This window comes from Hylobates moloch, unplaced genomic scaffold (genome assembly GCF_009828535.3).
Source record: "Hylobates moloch isolate HMO894 unplaced genomic scaffold, HMol_V3 SCAFFOLD_6, whole genome shotgun sequence".
Classification (NCBI taxonomy): Eukaryota; Metazoa; Chordata; class Mammalia; order Primates; family Hylobatidae; genus Hylobates; species Hylobates moloch.
Window position 1 is genome coordinate 42077296 of NW_026652281.1, and position 24929 is coordinate 42102224.

Consider the following 24929-nt stretch of genomic DNA (forward strand, 5'->3'; position numbering starts at 1 on the left):
ACCTGAAACCTGTCTTTTCTTCATTAAATTCCAGTCTAGCTTCTAGTTGCTCTTGTAAGACTTCCTGACCACATCTATAGCTTGGCAATCATTTCTATTTCTGTCTGCCTACTTCTCTTTTTATTTAAAAGGCTAATTTGGAACCTAGCATTAAACATGATATAGTTTAGCTAAATCTCCAATATCCCCAATGGATTATAAATGCATTAGGAAAAGGGACCATATTTTGCAACAGTCCAGATGATTGGCCCTTTAGTATAATGCCCTAAATATGTAATGATTTTTCCAAGTGAGTCTTTTATTCTACCCATGCCTTAGTATCTAAGGAGGCACTTAGGATTTTTCAAACAGAAATTCATTTAAAATTTAATTTATATTACACAGATCTGGGTGTTTCAGGTATGCATCTTTCTCTCCAACATATTATGGCACTGTTTCAGAAATCTGACAAGAAAACACTTGGTTTAATTTCAGGCAATCATATTCGCGTAATTAGTTTTGGTTCCAATCACTTGAGTTAAATATTTTCAAGTAATTTGCAGGCTGGGGATCCAGGGAAAAAAATGTAGAAAATTGCCACAAGTATCGTTTTTGGTAACAAGAATTTGCCTCTGAGTCAGTCAAGATTCATATATACTATAGAAATGCAACGCACAATTCAGAGGGCATGTCATACTCTATGAAAATTTTAGTTTCATCATGTAGTAAATGGAATATGTAAGAGATATAAAATCAGGAATGGAAATATTAAACCACACAGAATGTAGGAGTTCAAAGCCCTTAATTAGAGTTTAAATTGTGACTTCAAATTCTTCAAATGTAGTTTAGGTGCTTTATAAGGAATAGATTATACGTATGCAAATTAGAGTATATGTGATTGACAGAGTAAAACATACTTTAGGACAAGATTTTAGTTATTACAAACTACTCAAGAATTACCATAGAATTGTTAGTTAACAGTTTGCCTTTTACATTTTCACACAAATACATAGCTTTATATTTGTCTACTGTTCTTTCCATTATTATATAGGAGTTAAAATCCTTATGACACTAACAGAAATAACCGAAGATTCTGCTGTATTAGAGCAACAGAGATTAACTCATTTGGCTATCTTCAATCAATCATGCCAATATCATATTTTGACTCCAATTTGTGTTGTTCATGTATTATACTATTATTGGAAATAAAATAGAATTTTAATAAATATGTCTTGAATATAAATCACATTGTTCAGACATCAATTATGCAACTTATTGGTAAATATTAGAGTTGGAAAATGCTTCATTGGTTACTTAAGAAAACTTTTAATAAGCTTTTCTTTTCATCATTCCTCTGGCAATATAATACTATTTTACACATTTTTAAATTTTGATGAATCTTACAGAATTAAAGTATCCTTTTGGATCTTTTAGAGAAATTCAACTTTAAAACAACATATATTTTTAAACACTCATTGGACAATTTTAAAAGAAAGGAAAACTGCAAACAAAGAACCAGAAAGGAAGAGAAAAATCCAAGCTAGAAGAATACATTTGACCTAACTGCACAAAGTCACTGGAGATGGTGCTTCAAATTTGACTGCTGGGAGTTTAATTCCTACACCGGGAAGAGGAATGTGGCTTTGCTGTGGAAAGCAGAATTGCCGAATCTCTCGGATAGTTGACAAAAACTCTCTCCCTGGCCAAACTGCAGTCAAACTCCCATGAACCCTCTTCCTGATGAAGCCTCAGCCCTGGTCTGTAAAAACTGCACGATGTCATTGCAAATAATTTCATCCACAACCCAATCCCCGCCGCGCGCGCACACACACACAGACACACTGGAGACAAACACACACGCAGTTTCTAACAGCTCTAGGCCACACCCCAGTATGACCTCAGCCCTTCTTAAAATACCTTCTTAAGAATGCTCAAGTCTGCCAGAAGGATTAACTGTTCTAGTCAGCACTTGCAGATAGGGCCCACCTCCATCTCAGTGGGAGGGGAGGAGCCGAATTTTGATAAGTACCAATTAGCAAACCCCGGTGGCCTAGTCACACATACAAGCCTCCTTTCTACTTTTTGAAAATGTCCACTTCTCTTTCTCTGCTCTAAGCCCCTGCTATGCTTGCTTCCTATTCCCTCATTCTCTCCTTAAAATCCCCAGTCATTTCTGTACAAATTGAAGTTTTCAGTTCGTGATGAACCCATTTCCCTATTGCAATAGCGTGTATCACTGAATAAAATCTGCTCTCGCCACTTTAAGTGTCCAGTTTTGTTGTTTGTCTTTGACAAACATGGTCCGTACAAGAAACCAAGACGGAGGCACACTGCTTATCCCGCAAAAAAGATGAGGAGATGCCTACTCATGACTGTTTGAGAGGAAAACAAAGGATAATAAACTAGTAACCCAAACCTTTAACATGACTCAACCAAAATGAATTACTAATCCAAATTTTATAACACACTTGTTGCATCATTTTCATTATCTAGAATTTATTGAACTAGAGAGAAATGAACCATGCACAAGATGAATTAAATTTTTACGACTGGAAAAAAACCGTGAAAAATAAAACGAAGCAAATACGAAGCAAAAGCAAAGGAAAAAAGTGTATTTAAAAATTAAAATGAATAAATGAAATATAAAGAAACGTAGTACTCTATGTAAAAGAAAACTGGAAAAATAATAATGTTTCCAAAATTGGAAACAGAATGGAAAAATTAAACGGTTCAGAATGTAGGAGTTCAAAGACCTTAGTTAGCTCTTAATAACGACAATTTTGGGTTTTTTTTGTAAGCACTATTTTTCCGTTTTTTTCAAAAAGAATTCTACTTTAAATTTTCGAGTATTCATTATGCCACTACTTAGTTAAATACTTCAGTTAAATACTCCACCTTCCAAGGATGGACCTCATTGGTAAAAGGAAAATCCCAATACGTGGCTAATGATTTAGTACATGAATGGGAATACACGACAATTTGATGTAAGGAGATATGATTAAAAAATTCCCTTATTCTAACAGGAAAACAGGTTTATTTTCTTCTACTAAATTATGTTGTACACGGTTATTCTGCCTATATATTAGATATATCATATTACACTGTATACTAGTATATATTATATATTAAATATTGGGCTTTCATTGAAATTATAAAGACACTTAGATGACAAAGCAAAGAAATGGAAAGTGGATATTGAAGACATGAACTGAAATGCATAATACACCAATCCCAGAGGCTATACTGCCTCTAGACTTTTTTTAATGCAAGCTATGTGATTCATGTTTTCCATTACCCACAGCCTACATCACCCCAACCTGATGCACACTGAAGTATAAAATTCAGCGGATAGCTTAACTAGGTTGGCCAAACCTAAATAAAGCACAGAGATTCTAAGGAAAAAAAAATACACGGATTATCAGCACAAGTTAAAATATAGGAACTGGGGAGTAAAAAATTTATCTGCAAGTTTGTAATAAGAGACAAAACATTGTTACATATATTTTATACATACATATATATTATATTACATATACTATACCTTTCTTATATTTATATTTATATAGTCTCTTATATACACACATGCACACACAAATATGCTATATATTAGCAATGTCAAACAGATTCATGACAAAATTAGGGACTAAATGCTTGAGAAAGACATAAAGTGAAGTGGCGAATTTTCACTGGTGGATATGTTATCAATTTGCATATCCTTTGTAAAGTCTCAAAATTCACAGTAAGAATTACACCTTACTTTTCTCAATTAATTTATGCTTTGCTAATCAATGCCCCACAACCTCTCAATTGTATATGCCAAATATTTTATCATTTTCAATAAAATAAAATTTTGTTTTGAAAATAGGATTAAATTCCAAATGATTGGAAATTGATGTCACTTATTTAAAATGCTATACAGCATTCAATTCTATACATTTATTTATCTCCATAATTACTGGATTAAAACTGCATTCTCTAACATGGATCCATGTGGGAAAAATTAATGTTAAGTGAGGAGAGTTGCATAGGGACAGTACAAAACATTTATACAAATACATATATTTTATGTAATGTCCTTAGCTATAGGTGTATATCTGCTATTAAAACACGTACAGTAATTTATACACCAAGTTCGAAAACATCATTGCTCTAGGAGGTGATAAAGAGAGAAAAGTTGGAGAGGAAAGCACAAAGGTATCTGTAATATTTATTTTACATATAAATGCACGACTGATTTCAATCTTAACACTGAAAAATTTGGGTAATGGGTACATGGGTATTCATAACATCATTTTCCGTTATTTTCTATGTTGTAGAAGTTGTCAAAACAAAAATAAATACATAAACAAAAGTTACCTTCTATAATTTTGGAAAAGTAAATCCTGAGGACTTACGGCATCCTTGAGTAGTACTAGATAGCAGGATTGCTTGATTGATAGCATACAAATAATTAGATGTGGGGAGAAGTTAGATTGGGAACCTTGAACAAGTTAGTTAATAATTCAGGATCTCCAGTTTCTTAATAAAAACAAGCACTAGTAGTGCTTGCCATGTGTAGTTGTTTTGAAAATTAAATGAGACAACACATATAAAGTTCCTGAAATATAGAAGGCAATATGCAAAGGATAATTCTTCTCCCATCAACAAATACTCAGTTTCTTTTACAAACTATTCCAGAGATCAGGAAGTGTTTCAGTTGCCTTCATGATTAATCATCTGCTTAATCAATTATTTTAAAGATATTCTATGATATCTTGATATTCTCGGCAACCATTTTTACATATTAAAATTTTCAAAAAGAAATACTAGCCAGAGTTTGAGAGTAAAAGTTTTCATGCTGTATAGGGCTAGCTTATGGGTTTAAGCAATATTAATTTTTTAAATTTTCTTATTTGATTCCTATACCTCTTTATCTGCTCATGTTCATTCAAAAAATTTTACCTTCATTCAAATTATGTATGAATTTTTCCTATTTCTGTTCATACTATAACCTGCACATAACACCCTTAAAAATAGTAAGTAGAAAAAATAATCTAGGCTTCTGAGAACAGGCAGGTTTGTTACAACAGCTTTACTTTTCTTCACAAAATGTTGGAGTTAGGAAACTACTCCATGCCAATTATTTTCAATAGCATAAACTGGCTTTGAAAATATTTCAACTTTGAGAGTTTTTACTTCTTCAGTCTGATATTCTTTGAATGATATTTAATATGCTGCCATGGTGGGAAATAAGAGGTAAAGAGTATGGAGAAGTGGGATCCAATATTGCATATTAAGGTACTTTTATTCTTATAGGCCAATTTTTATTTATGGTTTGATATGCAACTGTCACATCATTTATACTTCAAAAGAGGTAATATTTTGACAAGTCAGGAAACTGTACACCAAAATTTATTTTACCCACATACACACACATAAATACACTCTATCTCCTTTTCCGAATTTAAAAACTGATTACCTAGAGAAGAATGCTTATATTTTAAATATCTCTATTAGATGCCACCTAATGAATACAAACTTAAATACAAATTGTACATTGTATTGGGGAAATTTAGAACTGTAAATCCACCTCCTAACGCAACGCTCATGGTATTTGTATCCCATGGCTTTCTAGTAATTGTAATCTTCTTTGCCCCCTGTGTTAGAGATATAATTATGTTAACAGCTTTCCTACACAGGCACCATACATTGCCATTATGAAGCCAGCTTCATTTAATTAACATCAGGTAGTAAATTAGCAGTTATAAGGACTGCTGGGTACCAGGGGATCTCCATTTTCTCACCATTTACTTAATCCTCAGTCAATGTTAAGATTACTGCTCACTGAATTTCCATGGCAAAATCACCATCACCCTTCTCGGATGTTATGATTCGGCATTTGCATGGATTTGGAACAAACCCTTTTTTCTGGATGCCCAGAAGTTAGGATTATTGAAGCCCTATCCTGCTCCTGGTTGGAAACAAACAGGAATGCAGAGAGACAATGCCCATGTGAATGAATTCTTTATTTCCAGCTGGCAATTAAAAAAAAAAAAACTTGATAAAAAGAGTAGTATTAACTAGGGAGTAAATGGAAAGGCAGAGTGATTCTTTTAAAAGGAAGTTCGCAGATTTTATTAGTATTTTAGAAAGGAGTTTTTTATGCTTAGTGCCGGGTGGCAACACGTAAAATTACATTATTATTTATCCCATTATTAGGCTTATAGTATGCTGTAAAGATGACAAATAACTTCTGTGTTTGTTACAAGTATGGGCTTAGTAATTCATTATGGCTCAACTTTGTCAGGAATTATTTTCAGAGTAACAAAAACCACTGGTTTGAAGCAGAAATTATCGTAATTATAGAGCATCAGACAAAAACTTAAATTTATTTATTTGCCTAGTAATTATTTGCCTAGTAATATATTTAAAATCTCATCTCATTGTGGTATTACAATGTAAGTTAATTCTGTAGCTATATATGAAAAACCTCTATAAATAACTTCCCATTCATATCTTTGTACTGGAGGGTTTAACTACTAATTCTGGCTCTAGCAATAAACAATGAGCAAAATATTCCTAGATTGTCAGAAACAGCCTAAGAAATTCTGTCGATTTTCCTTTTGGTTCTGCAAGTGCCCTGGCAAATAATTTAAGAACAGTGAATATTGCACATGCTTAGAAAGCATTTCACTTATGTTGAAAGTAAAAACTACACACAAGATTTTTACTGCTCATCAAATAAGTGGAAGCAATGAGAACATAGTTTAGATTATTTGAGAGTTCACTCACGTAATAAGGACTTAACATATTTTGATCCAGATTATGAGCCACAGGGATTCCTCAGTTCTGAACATCTATTGGATGCTGTGTCAATCCTAGAGAAAAGGTCACCTAATACCAGGAGCTAGGCCCAAGAGTGGCTTTCTGCCATTATTGGAAGTAGACTACTGGTGTGCAGTATCTACCTCTCAGAGGGACCAGTTCTCTCTGATCCTTGGCCTACTTGGCTGGCCTGGCCTTCTGCAGTATTTGGTCCCAGACCCTCATATCTCTCAGGGACACAACCCAATGGTAAGCTGCCACATGCCTTGTTCAAAGTACTTTGGCCTTCTGCTCTGGAGAGTCTCTCTTCCCATGCAGCCAAGAAAGGAGCAGAGGGCTGCTATGAGCCCACAAAAGTATATTAGCTTGCCAGACCTGGCCCTGGAGGCTACAAGCTGCTGGCAGAGAGGAATGCCAATTTGTACCCACTTGCTGACGTTCCCTGCACACTGTGGCTTATACTTTGGGTCATACTATGGCTTTCTTGGAACCAGATGTCCCTGATAACTTGTCTGAGAGGACAGATGGCACAACTGATAAGTATGAAGGAATTGACATCCTGTGAGGCAAATGTTCATCAATGGAAGACAGGAGCCAGTGAGAAAATTATTTTCCCATCCTTTCTCTGGACAGATTCTTTGGAGACATAGTTATTCATAGGAAACCACCCTTTCCTAGCCGCCCTTCCTCTTCTCAGTCTTCCTTCCCTTGGAATGTACTCCTCATCACATATTAGCATGTAAGACAGTAGGCTCAGTTTTCCAGGCAACTAAATCAGCTAACTACCCAACTGAAGAGAATGCGTAGGTCTCTTGCCAGCCATCTAGATATCAGAGTTAATGAATTAGGCTAATGCCCTTATCTCATTAGAAAATCCCCCAGCACTTTAATCATATCTGTATACTATTATATTACATACAATTTAAAAATGCATCATTCCTTGGTTTTAATGCACATGATATTGGAAAGTAGCAAACTTGAAAGAGGATGAGGGATTTTTACATTGTTAGTTTGTATCAGAGGACTGTTGAGAGACAACAAGGAAAATAATCATTAAAAAAAGAATAAATGGCCAGGTGCCGTGGCTCACGCCTGTAATCCCATCACTTTGGGAGGCCGGAGTGAGCGGATCACTTGAGGTCAGGAGTTCGAGACCAGCCTGGCGAACACGGTGAAACCCCCATCTCTACTAAAAATACAAAAGTTAGCCAGGCAAGGTGGTGCAACCTCCCAGCTACTTGGGAGGTTGAGGCAGGAGAACTGCTTGAACCTGGGAGGTGGAGGTGGAGGTGGAGGTTGCAGTGAGCCGAGACTGAGATCGTGCCATTGCACTCCAGCCTGGACAACAAGAGCAAAACTCCGTCTCAAGAAACAAAACAAACAAACAAAGAATAAACAATTAATACCAAGTGCTCTAAACAATTTAATATATTTTGCAGCCCTTACTACTGTAAAATTCAATACAAAACCTCATGTTATAATAATAATCTGGATTATAAGAAAAAGACACAAAATTTTCTTACCATATTCCATTTAAAGAAGACAGGAAAGTTCCTTGAAAAATTATCAACTAAATAATTAAAATAAAAACGTATTCGTGCTTAGACTGAATATTGATGCTTCATTTGTCAGAGCTAGACATTCCAACAAATATGTCCGTGTACAACTTTTATTCTCTAAGTTTCCAGATAATATTTAATTTTATGTTTTTCAAGGAGCTAAATATTTCCATTTGGCAATCTAAAAATATGTAGAAGAATACTCATAGTAATCAGGAAATATTAAGAAGTGAGATGTCACATCTTTCTTTCTCTTCTGGCTGTGTGAGAGAGATTAACATTTCTTCATATTTTCAATAAGCCTAGGTTATTTATTAAAAATCTATGATTCATATATGAGGCAAGAATTGTGATGAGCACCTCACAATTAATTTCACTGAGAAGCACACACAGTAGGTCCTAGGATTATCAGCTTTAGAGAAAGTGGCACAACCTGCCTAAAGGCTATGAGCTGGTAACCGGGGAGCCTGACTAGAGCACAGGCAATGTGGCCACACAGTCTGTGCCCCTGACCGTCACATTCACACCTATTCTTGCTAGTGTAAGTTAAAACAAAATGCTTTTATGTGAAAATGTTATTTTTGGTTTTGTTTTTGTTTATGGGGGAAGAAGAGTGGTGCATAAATGTAATATCAAGATGTCTCTTTGTGTCACAGAAGAGATTTGAGCCTTAGTTCTCAAAGTTGCAAAAAAAAAAAAAAAAAGGTGAGAAAAGTGAAAGTGAATATTTTAGAGAAAGAAGAGAATGCTAAGAAACGGGTGAGCAGCACTGAGTGGCCAGAATTTTAGTTTTGGAATGAGCTGGTCTTGTGCTTCTAGATGGAGTCGGGGGAGCACTGTGTGCTGAATCCCTTTCTGAGGACTTGAGGACTTGGTGTTTACTTTTCATACATGTGCCTTAACTTCATTTTTCACAGGGTGCATGTGCATTATGAAAACCATTATATACTTATCCCTATAATTTTTCTATCTTCAAGAATGTTCCAATATTTACGTTTTCTTTAAAACATTTTTACTTTGTTATATTGCTAGATAATGATAAAGCACTGTCAATTTTTAGATATATTTTTTGCTTTTGTTTGGATTTTATTATTTTTCTTGAAATTTTGTTTGGTTTAACTCAATTCATAAGAGAGTATAATTTTTTAAATTAGTTAATTCCCTTTATCTTCATACCTCACTCTAATTTCCATCACAGAAAATCTTCTTTTCTTTTAGATGGAGTATCGCTCTGTCGTCCAGGCTGGAGTGCGGTGGCACAATCTTGGCTCACCACAACCTCCACCTCACTGGTTCAAGCAATTTTCCTGCCTCAGCCTCCCGAGTAGCTGGGATTACACACATGCGCCACCACACCTGGCTAATTTTTGTATTTTTAGAAGAGACAGGGTTTCACCATGTTGGCCTGGCTGATCTCAAACTCTTGACCTCAGGTGATCCACCTGCCTCAGCCTCCCAAAGTGCTAGGATTACAGGTGTGAGTTACCATTCCCGGCCCAGGCAATTTTATATCTTGTAATTTGAACATGTTCTTATAAAGTGTGCACTGTTGTTTTCTGTGCATTTTTTCCTCCTGGAACTATCTGCTCTCTCTTCTATTATGGGAAACAAAAATATTCTCTTTACATTAGTAAGAGACTGGGAAGGTTTGAGGGCAATGCTCATAGTTATGTCTTGGAGTCCCCAGTCCACTGCCTTGTTTTCACAGAAAAGAAAGTCCTTTTCCATTGCTGGGCTCCCTGGTTCTCCTTACCTTGGTCAATCTGACACATTTATCTTAACATTTCTGCTTGATGCCTGGTTTCTATGAAGCTTATTTTTTCTCTGCAAATACCATTAATGTGCTTGTTCTTATTCAACAAGTCAAAATAACTAGAACAATAAGTGTTGATGCATTTAAATTTGAATTCTCAATCTGTGTAAATGTTTGCCTGCCATTTGTCATGATCAGTATGCACAGAAACACCAGGGAAAATGAGTTCAATCATTACAATTAATATGATACTATTAATCCACTGTCATGTTTGAGCCTGTAGTCTGCTGACTTTAAGAAAGATAATTATCTATAAAACTTATGACAGAAAAAGAATAGCATATTACTGTTGGATGCATGCTGACCTTCTATCTCAGAGTAAAATAGACTTATGACTTATTTCTATATCAATTAGCTAGAACTTAGGGGAAACTGCTAGCCAATTAACATAAAGCAGAAAAATGACCTTAAAGGCTAATCTTTGCTTCAGAGTATAACTCAAAATATTTTTGTTAATGTATAAAACTCTGTTTTATGATGTAGTTAATTTAGGTTTCAAGGTGAAGTACGAATGGAAATAACCAACTGGACCATTTAGACATAATGACTTGCTTTTAAACTACCTTTGTAAATTGAATCTTTCTGATTAAGTAGGACTTTAATGTAAACATGCATTATTATGCTTAATTTTTATTAATTTTAAAGATTTGGTAATATCTCTTAAGGTAAATTACTTGCAAATGGCACAATTGTGTTAACTGCATAGATAAAAGCGTATTAACACTATGTTAACAACCAAGTATTGAGTTGAATGTTAGACTTAAACTTTCAAGTTCAAAAGACTATAAAACATTAACTAATTAAAATATCTATATAAAATTGAATAAATCTCATATCTCTTTCCTCTTAGAAATAATTTTAGAAGTACAAAGTTACTGTAGTAAAATTTTTCTTTCTAGACTTCTAGCTCAGTCTAACAAATTTGGTTGATAATACAGTCTATGAGATTATCTGTATCAGTGTAGGTTTACCTAAATCACAGAAATAAAATTTCAAAAGGTAGATTATTATCAGCCAGAAAAATGATGAAATTTCTTAGAAGAGTTTCAGATGTTTCACTTACATAAGTAACCTGTAATTTTGTTTATAACATATCCTTTCCATTCCTTATTGGAATAATAATAATAGTAGGATTTGGGATAGAATTTCTAAAACTTCACATATTAATCTTGGAAAAATAACTACTATTTTTATTTTCTTATAGGTAAGAACTGAGTGTTGCAAAATATATCTGAATGACTGAAATATTGATTCTGTATTTAAGGCCTAGTTATTTCTACCAATAACCTGTTACCACTAGAATCTCATCAATATCAGTACTGGTAGGATGTTTAATATCCAGGGACTGCTATTTGGTCAATTTCTCTATTTCTCCCTCCTCTTCTCCTCTCCTCCCCTCCTCTTCTCTCCCCTGTAATTCCCTCCTCTTTTTCTCTGTCTTTAGTTGAGATTCCCTACCTGCTCTTTATCCTAATTCAACTATTCTCATGACTCAAATGTCACCAGTTTGAGGAAGCCTTAAATAGACATAACAGTTGTGTTCTCTTGCTTTCAATAGGGTTTCTCTAACTCTGGCATAATAAGAATTACATTTTGCTTAGTTATTTACATACGTGCTTGTCCCCATCTCCTCACCAAGAGATCCCCTAGAAAGCAGGGCCAATGTATCCTTAGCTCTAGTACAATTTGTAAAGCACAGCAGATTTGTAATGAATGCTTATTTTGTAGATGGATAATTGTATTTCTTGGCCCATTTTCCCAATTGTTCAAATAAGTTAATCTTGTTCTCTGTGAATACCTTCAAGATGGATTAAATGGAATTTTATAGAGTAGAAAATGTACTTTCCCCTTTAGAGGTACCCAGTACAGGTAGGAGGATAATATATCTAGGATATATTTTGGGATGTCTAAAACACTACAGGAGGAAAGGAAGTTAAATAGAACCAGCACATTATCTTACTAATCTGAATCAAGCACCCGGAATCCCTACACTTGTCTTCCTAACCAGATAACTGGAGAGTGTCTTCACATATTGCAATCGAGACCAGGAGGTATCCCCAAATTACGTCTACCATCTTGTACATGCCTTTTGAGTTGCATGAAATGCCACTGAAGTATTCAGGGATGACACCAGAAATTAGATTTAATCTAGGAGTCAGGATATGAAATGATAGACCATTCAGTGATAATAACCACATCAACAAGAGCAGCAAAATGCTGGCAAGATTTATTGATGGTCTTCATCGTGACTAAAATTGCTGACAGACATTAGTTATCTCTCAGGATTATAATTCATCTTTCTTAGTAATTACATAAACCCTGTGTTCAGGTAAAACCCTTGGCAGCTTTACAAAAATATCAAGCTTTACATGGCTAACTTATAAGAAACACTACAGGGCATCTAAATGGTCTTATTTGAAAATGTTGATCAATAAATACCAAAATTCACATTCTAAAGGTAAAATAGTTTTGACCTCCACCATCAATTAAGACTATTAGGACAAGAAAGTAGGTTTTAAATGGAGTAGTGTAAGAAATAGCAATGAGCTTCCATTTATCAGTAATTTACTGCCTGCCAGACAATGTACTAAGCACTGAAATTTTAAACATTTCTCATTTATATCACGGTATAATCAAAGAAATACTATTATGCATATTTGATAGAAGAAGAAATAATAAGCAAGGTTAAGTAACTTTCACACTGTGACTAAGCAAGGGTTAATTCCAAACTTAGTTGTGTCTCCCTGCTTGAAAACGCTCTACTATTAATTACTAACTTTTCAACTATTCCTATTAAAATGCCTTCTCTGCACTATAAAAGAAAAAAAAACTTTTGGCAAATTAAATTTAATAGAGTTTAATTGAGCAAAGAACAATTCACAAATCATGCAGCCCCCCAGAACTATAATAGGATCAGAGTGACTCTGGGACTGCCACATGGTCGGATAACACTTATGAACAAAGAAAGAAGGTAACATACAGACAGCAAAACCAAGGTGCAGAAACAGCTGGACTCGTTACATCTGAGCCTTTGCCTTATTTGAACATGGTTTTAACAGTTGGCTGCCTGTGGTTGCCTGAAGTTTAGCTGCTGTGGGTCTATCTACAGATCAAGTTAGGTTACAGTTTACTACATAAACCTTTAGACCAAACCTAAAATCTGTACAGAGGCAGCTTTAGGCCAAGGCCATTTAATTTAATGGCACTTTCCTCCTCACTGAGAATTTGGCTGCTCATCTAGATGTATTAGTTAGTTGCTTAGAGAGGAAAGGTAATTGTAATTTTGTGAGAGGACAGAAGAATATTCCTGTTGGAAAGAAGATAAGAATGTCTAAAGACGCATTTTCCCCTTTCTCATTTATTAGGGATCACATTCTTTAATTGAATAGGAAAAACAATCTAGAAATAATAACACTCACCATTTACCCAGTGCTCAATATGTACCAATTATTTTGGTAAGTATTTTACATATATTATCCATAACTGTTTATAAAACGGCCTCAAAGTAAAAGTTTGTTGTTTTACAAATGAGAAAAATTGGGCTTGGAGAGATTAACGATTAGCCAAAACTCAAAGAGAGATAATGCTGGTTGTTGTCAGGCGTTGCATATAAATGCCTATAATAATAAAAAGGCCATATGCTCTCTGCTCTGGCAAAGTTGCGAAGATTGACAAAATTGAGTGATGAAAGTGTCTTATGTAGCAGTGAAAAGAGATGGCATCACTAGCATGAATTCTATAAGAATGAAGGTTCCCATCCCTCCCCTCTGATTATAATCAACATTTCTATTAAAAAAGTAACCCATTTTTAAAATAATGCTCATATACTAATGGATAATTATGCTTATTATTCAGCGATTACTTAGAATGTGCTCCTTACCACATAATCTATTCTTTCAAGAACCTTGTTTGTAAGTGAGGTTTGCTCTCCTATCTCGGGCAAAAAAGGCACAGAGACTTAGAAAGGTTAAAGACATTGCCAAAAGTACTGCAGCTCATTTGTGATTAAAATAAGGATTCATACTCAGAACTGGTTAATCCCTTGCTCTATATTCTTATCTAAGGAAACCATCCTGTTATTACTATCATCCTTTTAATGCATCCTGTTAATAACATTTCATCAGGTGAATGTAAATTACATCCAAAGAAACATGCTTTCCCAGAAAAATTGAGATCTTTGAACTAGATGAAGAGTATCTAGCCTCAGCTAACCAGACTTTAGTCCTATTCAGGAGCTGTCAGAGATTAAGACATTGTGACTAAGACAGAATCCTCATCGGTTGGAAATCACTAATAGTTGAGGAGAAATAGTTGAATGATATTATAATCACTAAGAATAGCTAAGAATACTGCTTATCCCTGCAACATACACATCAGAGAGACTGGTAATTTTAGACCATCCCTTAGTTCTGAGAATAACTTCCAATGTGCTGTGATATCAGAGTCTCATTTGCTCTGATGCTGAACTTGTAAACTGAAGGCTGTTATTGTGAAAAGATGGGGTTGGGATAATCAGAAACTTAGCTATATTCATAAATGAGGTATTGTTATCTCAGGGAAAGAAAAATCAAGAATATAGTAACATTGTTGATAGTCTGTTAGGATTCTTTTGTATAATGAGAAAATTCAGACAGGATCATAGGATAATTAAGGAAACTCACTTCTGATATGCAAATATAACTCTAAAATTGTAGATTGATAAACCAATGCTAACAAGAGAGGTCTCTAAAGAAAAATATTGCAAATTTCTGTAGTTCTTATCAGTCATTTGGATCATAACATAGAAGCCACCTTTTTCATATTTGTGGACGACACAGATTTAGGAGGATTATCTAATATATTTCATGACAGTGGCAGGGTTCACAAATCTTGATATACTAGAATGATGGACTGAAACCAATAAAGAAGAATTTGACAGAAATAAATAAAAGATTCTCCATTTAGATTAAAAACAAGTTCCATAAACACAGATTCAGAAAGTCCTATCTCAAAAGCAGCTGAGTGAAAATGTTGCTGATAGAAGAAGTTGGTAATAGAAGCCAACAATGAAACAAGAATTTTAAAAAATATTAAACTCTAAGTTGTTTTAATGAGAATGTTAACAGTATGCAATAGCTCTATGTCAGCGTTTTTCAAAGCTGGAGTCAAGATCCATTAGTGAGGTTTGAATCACTTTGTGGATCCTAGGAGAAAAGCGTTTTATTTTTATTTGTTATAACTAAAAAAAAAAAAAAATTGAAAAGGATAGAAAGGAATAAAAAGAACAAGGGAACATTGTTCATGCAATGTGTATAAAGAGATAATTGTATATACTTGTGTGTATTTTTATGTGATGACTATCAGTTCCATGAGAAGAAGTATTTTTGACTATACCAATTACTTCTAAATACCCAGTACATAGATGTAGAAAATTGCATAGCACATGGAGTGTGCTCAATAAATATTATGTACCGAATTAGGATGAAAAATGTATTTTTTTTTTTTACTGCAGGTTATGTTGAAAAAGTTTAAAGGCCATAGATCTCTGTTACTTTACAAAGCAAAGTACACTGGGACACAGGGATACCTGAAAAGTTTGGAAGAAATGGTAACAATTTGCAGAGCATCTAAATGAATTCTGTCAAGCTGGAGCTATCTGCTTTAGAAAGCAGATAGCTTTCTAAAGGTATCTGCTTTAGAAGTTATGATGCTTAACCCCCAAAATTTCTGGGACTTTGATAGCTATCTCCATACAAATGAAGGGCTTTCAAGTGAAAGAATAAATATTTCAACAGGTCTTGCACCAGGAGGCACACTTTTTAAAAAAGTACTTGCATTCTTAATATTATAGAAATACACAAACAATAAATTTTTACAAAAAATATCAACAGTAGGGAAATGAACTGCTTTTAATACTTTTAATAGTTGGTGGTGCCCTGATACTGATTTTGTTTTTAAAGCAGAAACATTCCCACATTGGCAATGAGAATAGATACTGCAAGTTCTTTGTAAATCTACTTAATTTTTAGTTTAGTTTTCCTTGATGCAAAGATTATTAACATATTAAAAAAATTAATTAGTTGGCTAGTTGGTTTGTTGTCCTAGGAACAGAACTGGTACTGCGAAAGAAAGCAGAAAGCAACTGAATTAGAATATATAAGCTGTTAAGGGCATAATATAACCAAAGGACAGAATAATATCTTTCTGAAGGGAAACAGAAAAATAGATATCTAGAAATCAGTGTATTTTTCCTCAGTTTTTTTAATACATAGATTTCTAGATTTTGGGTTATATTAAGATTAATGTCTAGGGTATTATCTTCCATTGACCTAACAGATAATTCTTACACTATATTTTAAAAATACTATTTTTGTAAATATATATGATATTTATAAAATATCTATTATATAAGATATAAAATAGATTTCTTGTATATTTTATGTAATATACATTATTGTAGAATATCTATTATTAATTTTGGTAGAAAAGTTTCATATTATTAATTTTTCTTAATTAATCTTATCTAATCTCTTCTGTTTTTTCAAATGAAATCTAGAATAATTTTAACAAGTTACAAAAGCAACCCCATTCATATTTTATTTGAAATCTCATACCTGTAATTCATGAGAATGAAAAGGTATTCTTACATTTTTCTTCTTTCCATCCATGAATATAGTATATCTCTCTCAGTTAGAAAAAATAATGTGCTCCCAAAAATGCTTGTTTAATGTTATTCATATATATTTCTTTGTATGTACTAAAATACAATCTTGTGCATTTAATAGAGCTACATATTAGTAGTCAACATCTCAAAATAGTTTTAGATAGACTTGATAAGCAAAATAAAGGATTGAACAAAAAAAAGACATTCAATTTATAATTTTACAGAGTTTATACCTGCAATTTAAAGGCAATTAATGGTAAGGCATGCTTGAAATTATTTAATAGGACAACATGTTATTTTGAGAGTTAGAAGTAGCTCAGAAAATGCTCATGACTAATGTGCTCAGAAACCTCTGCCTGAAAAGAACAAACAGAAAAATATAAAGAGCAATAATGCCAATTGTACTATAACTTGACTACATTTGAAATGTAGTTAAGATACACTTCATTTAAATTACAACACACAACAGCAATCCCGTTACTCATTTTATACACTTGAAATAAAACTGTTCTACCAAAAAGACACATGCACTCCTATGCTTATTGCGGCATTATTCTCAATAGCAAGAACAGGGAATTAACCTAAGTGTTCATCAACAGTAGATTGGTTTAAAAAAGTGTGGTACATCTACACCAAGCAATACTACATAGCCATTAAAAAAATAAAGTCATGTCCTTTGCAGGAACGTGGACGCAGCTAGAAGCCATTCTTGTAAGCAAACCAAAGCAGAAAGAGAAAAGCAAATATTGCATGTTCTTATTTATAAGTGGGAGCTAAATCTCGGGTTTATGCAGACATAGATGGGAATAATAGACATGGGAGACTCTGAAAGGGAAGGGACCATAGCTGAAAAACTTCCTATTGGGTACTATGTTCTCTACCTGGGGTGCGGTATCAACAAAAGCCCAAAGCTCAGCACCATGCAATATACCCTTGTAACAAATCTGCACATGTACCTTTTGAATCTAAAGTAAAAATGGAAATTAAAAAAAAAAAAACTACTAAATACAACACCAGTGAAAATATAAAAAGCTAAATATGCAGAAATCTCAGGGATCAAGCTATGAGAAAATGTTTACTGAGTAGGTTCTTTGTGTTAAGAATTGTTTCAAAGACTGGTGAAAATGAGATATAGAAAATGAGATGGACAGTCTCTGTTCTCATGAAAATTTTGGGGAGCAGGTATGGAGCTGTGGGAATGTGGAGGACATTGAGTGTGAGTAAGTAAACTACTAAACTGCTATAAAACAAGCAAAAAGTGGCAAGATAATTTTACATAGTGATAAATGAAAAGAGAATATAAAACAGGAGGGGAACAAGAATAATTTGTTCTGGAGTTGAAACTGTATTTCAGGAAATAGTATTACAATTTGTTTTGTAAGCACAGTCCAGCTTGACTTAAGAGGCATACAAATAATTAGAGGCTATCTTCAGAGAATAATTGAAGGTGGTGAAAGTGCATACAGAACTGAGTCACAGAATATAAACAGAGCCTTCTCAGCTTGCTGTTAAGTAGATTATGTTCCTCAGTCCCTTTCATTCTTTAGAATGTTTCCTCTGGGAAGGGGAGGTGGGGGGAGGAGGAGGAGCAGGAGAGAGAGAGAGAGAGAGAGAGAGGAGAGAGACAGAGACAGGGAGACAGAGAGAGATGGGGGAGACAGAAAGAGGAAAGAGAAAGAGGGAGACAGAAAGAGGAGAGGAGTCAGAGAAAGAAAATAAAGACACTGAGAATTTTGTGGAATTTAATAATAAACCTATTAAAATGTTGATTTAAAATGTCTTACATCAATTGCCTTATTTGGACTGTTTCTTGTTTTAAAAAATCAATTTCATAAATTTCCTTTCATATGATGTTCTGGACACTGTACTTAGATTCTTTCAAAACAGAATAGCAGGGAAGCTTTTAGGAAAGTTATAAATTAGTAGAAAGGAATGATTGCTAATGTTAGAACAAAGCAAATGTCATAGAAAAAATATCAAGTACAGTATTGCATGTACTTAAATGAGCTGTGAGAAAGAGATCCTTTGAAGTGTTTCATATTCATGAAGAATGCAGTATGACTTCTACAATATTTCTGAAATGAATAATACATGGTTGTTATGGTATGAATGTTTGTCCCCTCCAAAACTTATGTTGAAGTTTTGTTGCCAGTGTGGAGGTGCTAGGCTGTGGGGCCTTTGGGAGGTAATAAGGTATGGGTTCCATCCTAATGGGTGAAATGACTGCCTCATAAAACGGTGAATTTTGCCCTCTTTTGTCTCTTTGCCCTTCTGCCTCCTGCCATGTGGTAACACAGTTATATTGCCCTCACCAGATGCTGTTGCCTTGTTCCTGGACTTCCAAGCCTACAGAACTGGAAGAAAATAAGTTTGTTTATTAAAAATTATCCAGTCTCAGGTATTCTGTTGTGGCAGGACAAAACAGACTAAGACAATATTCAAATAGAAAAGATACTAAGTATGGACATTTGACAGATTCAAAAAACATCAGTCAAAAATGCTTTACTCATTAATGTGTGAACTTGCACATGGGTAAATTATGTTTTGAATGTTTGGAATACGTAGTTAAAATATGGCTTATTCTTCCTTCATATAATTATTCAAAGAGTAATTTACCAAATAAATTTCAAAATTTTTATTGAAAATATTTGATTAATGACCTTATAGATTATAGCATCTGTAATTAAGACTAAAGAATAGGAGAGCAAAATCTAACAATTCTCCAAGGACTATTATAACATGTTCATAAAAATATTGTAAGATCAAATATTGCATTAATATATTCCTGCTCAGGAGTACTCTTATAAAATGAAATGACAAATTTTTTTCTCCCTGAGGCAGTTTGAAACATAGATTTGATGACTAGAGTCATGAAGTGATTAGTGTCCAAAGCATAAGACTTTTAAAACTCCAATATTTTTATAAAAATGATTTATCATTACATTTGTTACCAAAAGTAATGCATAAACATAGACATTCTGGATGCTGATTAATTATGCATCTCAACTTTTACTTAATTACATGTCCTAATTATACAATTTAATGTATAGTATGGATACCAATTAAATAATTAGAATCTGTGACTGGAACTGTTGCTATATAGTAAAAGATCTTAAACTATTTTAGATAGAAATGAGGAAAAAAACACAGTCATCCACACTTTTCTTAAATAAGGGAAATGAAAATGACATCTTAAAAGGAGATTAAGTAATATAAATAAGGGTAATATTTGTCTAGGGAGCTGTCTGTATCCAGTGTCCATGGAAATTCTCTTTAAAAACACAAAAATTAACTATATATTCAATCACAGACAACATGGAAATTCTCACACTATAATATTAGTAAAGATAATCAGCCACATTTTTGTACTTGATTCTTTGACCATATATCATTAACATAATTGTGAGAGATAAAAATACTAATGTCAAAATGGCAGATAGTGGAGACATAAGCTAAGAAAGCCTTATATTTCTGTAGACAGGTAAGTTGGTCAGGTACCAATGTACATGCATGTTTTCAATACTTAAATCCCTGTAATACATGGGTGCCTTGATTTTCATATAGAACTAAAGAAGTATGATATTAAAGGAGGCTCCTGAAAGGTAACCTCAAAATAGGTAGGAAACCATTAATGACCACTGTTTGAGTCATTAGGTGAATGGCTGTTCAGAATTTTATAATGGATAGATTAGGATGATGTGTTGGTTAATACTGAGTCTCAACTTGATTGCATTGAAGGATGCAAACTACTGATCCTGGGTGTGTCTGTGAGGGTGTTGCCTAAGGAGATTAACATTTGAATCAGTGGGCTGAGAAAGGCAGACTCATCCTTAATCTAGGTGGGCACCATCTAATCAGCTGCCACCACGGCCAGAACATAAAAGCAGGCAGAAAAACAAGAAAAGACTAGACTGGCTTAGCCTTCCAGCCTACATCTTTCTCCTGTGCTGTGTGTTTCTCTTCTTGCCCTCAAACATTGGATTCCAAGTTCTTCTTGGACTAGCTTCCTTGCTCCTCAGCTTGCAGGTGGCCTATTGTGGGACCCTGTGATCATGTGAGTTATACTCCTTAATAAACTGCCATATAGGAGATATATATATATATGATATGTTATACATATATATGTGATACATATATCATATATATATAATAGGCGATATATATATATATATATCTCCTACTAGTTCTGTTTCTCTAGAGAACGCTAACTAATACAGATTTTGGTACTAGCAGTGGGGCAAAATGCAGCAACTTATCCTTGACCTCAGAGGGAATATCTCAACAGGCCCCACACCACTGCACCCCTAGAAATTTTACTGAGGTAGAAGATCCCTGAATTTTAGGATTTATTTCCCATCCTCTGGCATGCAAATGTTTCATAAATAAGTCCAGTGTATTTGCTACTTCTTGCTCACTGAATCCAATTAACATAATATGATCAATGTAATGGAACGGTGTGGTATCTTGAGGAAGTGGAAAGTGATCTAGGTATCTCAGAATATGACACAAAGCTGGAGAGTTGATATACTCCTGAGATAGGACGATAAAGGTATATTCCTGGCCTTGCCAGCTGAAATTGTTTCTGGTGGGCCTTATGGACAGGAATGGAGAAAAAGGCATTTGCCAAGTCAATGGCTGCATACCAGGTATCAGGAGATGTGTTAATTTGCCTAAGCAATGAAACTGCATCTGGTAGAGCAGCTGCAATTGGAGTCACCACTTGGTTAAGCTTACGATAATCCACGGTCATTCTCAAAGATCCATCTATCTTCTGAACAGTACAAATAAGCAAATAAGAGAGCAAATGGGGATGTCATGAGAATCGCGACTCCTGCATCTTTCAAAGCCTTGATGGTGGCATGAATCTCCACAATCCCTCCAGGGATGCAATATTATTTTTTATTTACTATTTTTCTAGGTAGAGGCAGCTCTAATGGCTTCCATTTGGCCTTTCCCACCATAATAGCCCTCCCTCACCAGTCAGGGAGCCAATGTGGGTGTTCTACCAGCTGCTAAGTATGCCTATGCTAATTATGCATTCTGCTGTTGTGGAAACTGAGGACCGGAGAGACAAATATGAAGAATGGGAGGATTGTTTATTTTAGGTATGCACCAGCTTAATGGATTCACATCCAAAAACTTTGGATGCCACTGCCACTGAGGAAATTACCATAGGATGAGACTGGAGACTCACTGGACCCACTGCAAGTCAGACCTGAGCTAAAATTTCATTAATTACCTGACCTCCATAAGCCCCTACTTTAACTGGAGGACCACAATGACGTTTTGGCTGCCCTGCAATCAATGTCAGCTCAGAGCCAGTGTTCACTAGTACCAGAAATGTCTGATCATTTCCCTTTCCCCAGTGCACAGTTACCCTGGTAAAAGGCCAGAGGTCTCCTTGGGTAAGGATGAGAGAAGAGTAACAGCATAAATTGTTGGTATTGTAGTGGGGTCTTTCCTCAAGGGGACCCAGCCTCCCCTTCATTCAACGGGTTCTGGGTCTGTAAACTGGCTCTTGGGTTCTGAGTCTGTAAATTGGAACTTGATTGATGGGCTGTGATTCTGTTTTTGTAATTCAAATTATCCTTTTGTCTGTTCTACCTGGAAGTTTTCTGCTTATATAAATTAAGTAGGAATGCAGTAGACTTCCAATCAATTTCACTTCTAGGAATAACATGATTAATTAGCCAATGCCAGAGCTCTACATGAATCAGACTATTCTGATTGCTGCTCTGCCTCTGCTGTCTATTCCCATATCTAGGCCTACCTTGCCTTTGATGGTTGAGTGCCGACACTTGGCCCCTGCCACCTCAGGATCCAATTATTCTCGCTGTATTTACATTTTGTAGTTGAGTGACTGTGGTTCCCACTGTTAGATCTGACATACAGAGGAATTACGGGGCTCTTCAAAGATGCAGTGCTACCCTCACAAATCTATTTCACAAGGCATTTGTCAAGGGTATATCTTCCAAACCCTCCCAGCCAAGTTGAGTAGGTGTAAAGTGACTAATCCATTCCACCATCCCATCCCTACGTCCCTAAGCCTTTCGATCCCTTCCTCTACATTAAACCAAGGGAGAGCAGGCATTTCCAGCTCACTCACAGTGGGCCACCTTTTAATCCATATTTCAGCTAACCAAGAAAATAAGCTATTATAACCAATTTTAATTACCCAAGCTGCAATATTAAATGCAGAATCCCTACATCATGGGTTTAAATCAATAAATTCAGCTTGATCCAACTCTATGTTTCTACAATTATCCCACACCCTTAATATCCACTCCCATGCCTGTTCCCCAGATTTCTGCTTATGTAAATTAGAAAACTCAAGCCGTTCAAGTGCAGTGCACCTCCTCATGGCCCACATTCTCAACTTCATCTCTAGGGTCATGCCAAGACTTTAGTCTAGTTATAGGTGTAGAAGTAAACAGGGGTGTTGGGGGTGGCTCCGGAAGAGAATCAACATTACTTCGCCTGGCAACTGCCTCTCAGGGGAGGCCATCACTGTTGCCTCAGGTAGTGCAGGGTTTATCTCCTCAGACAAAGATAGAAAGGCTGATGGCAGCATGGGTTGGAGAGGGGATGTTGCCCCTACTGGGGATGGGGAAACTGTTCCTTCTGGCAAAAACGTTTCATCAGAGTTTACAAACTCAGTGTCCTCAGCTTCATCAGGGTCCTCCCACACATCCCAATTCCACATTTCAGGGTCCCATTATTTTCCAATCGCTGGCTTCACTTTAACTGTAGACACCTGCTGAGGCTGTGCATGCACTTTTCATTGCAGGGCAGCCACTTGCATGATAAGAGCTTGTGTCTGATTTTCCACAATTTCAATTCATTCTCTGCAAGAGATAAGACTCTCACTCAGGGCAATCTTAGCAGATTTGAGGCTCAGTATCTGCTTCTGAAGCTGGAAGGTAGAAAGGTAGAATCTCTGTGTACATCTTTTTCTTTCATCACTTTGTCCAGTGAACTTAGGAGCAACCAAACAACTTCATTATGTTCCTTGGTTCTCCACATATAGTCAAAGGTATTATTTATGGAGTCACTAACTCCTTGCCTCTCACAAGCAGTGAATCAGTAGTGTCAAATGTACTTATTTTGCATAACTCTGTAAACAGTTCATGCCAAGGACTATCAATATTCTTCATATTTAGAAGTAGAGTGCTTAGCATTTTTGGGTCACTCCACAAGGAAAAAAGCCACAACCTGCAGAGCTGCTTGCTGAATGCAAAGGGAATACAGAATGGGTAGTAGAAGAAGGCAGTCATTGATACCAGCTATGACCACATGAACAGCTGCAGAAACAAGGACTGTAACTGTCACAAGTATTTCCTTCTTTTGTGAAAAACATGTTTGTGCATGTATACACTTGTACTAAGAAAATATCTTCATTTTATTTCCTTTTTCTTTATCATGTGACATAAGATTTATTGACTTAATATCAGGATTTAATTATTGTTAACTTTACTTAATAGCATTCAGTTTGGGGATTGGTGTGTTTCCAGTTGTACTTTGTTAGGCATAATTATGACATTATTGCCTTTTTTGAAGACTGTGTATGATCTGAGGAGATGTGTATGGGTTCGAATTGACAACGGATGGACTTGTGATGGTTAATATTGAGTGTCAACTTGACTGGATTGAAGGATGCAAAGTACTGATCCTGGGTGTGTCTATGAAGGTGTTGCCTAAGGAGATTAATGTTTGAGTCAATGGGTTGGGAAAGTCAGACCCATCCTTAATGTGGTGGGCACCATCTAATCAGTTGTCAGTGAAACCAGAATATAAAAGCAGGCAGAAGAACATTAAAAGACTAGACTAGCTTAACCTCCCAGCCTGTATCTTTCTCCTGTGTTGGATATGTTCTGCCCTCAAACATCAAATTCCCAAGTTCTTCAGCTTTGGGATTCAGAGTGGCTTCCTTGCCCCTAAACTTGTAGATGGCCTATTGTGGGACCTCGTGATCATGTGAGTTAAAACTCCTTAGTAAACTCATATACATATATAATATAATATATTATATATATTGTATATTATATTATATATATTACATTATATATTATAATATATATTACGTCTATATTATATAATATATAATATTACATATATAATATGTTACATATAT

General features: G+C 35.1%; 1 pseudogene; it reads left to right on the forward strand.

Moving 5' to 3' along the window:
• Positions 1 to 7258: 7258 nt before the first annotated feature.
• The window catches only part of LOC116470534 (zinc finger protein 736-like), a 36690-nt pseudogene continuing 19019 nt past the window's right edge, over positions 7259 to 24929 (forward strand).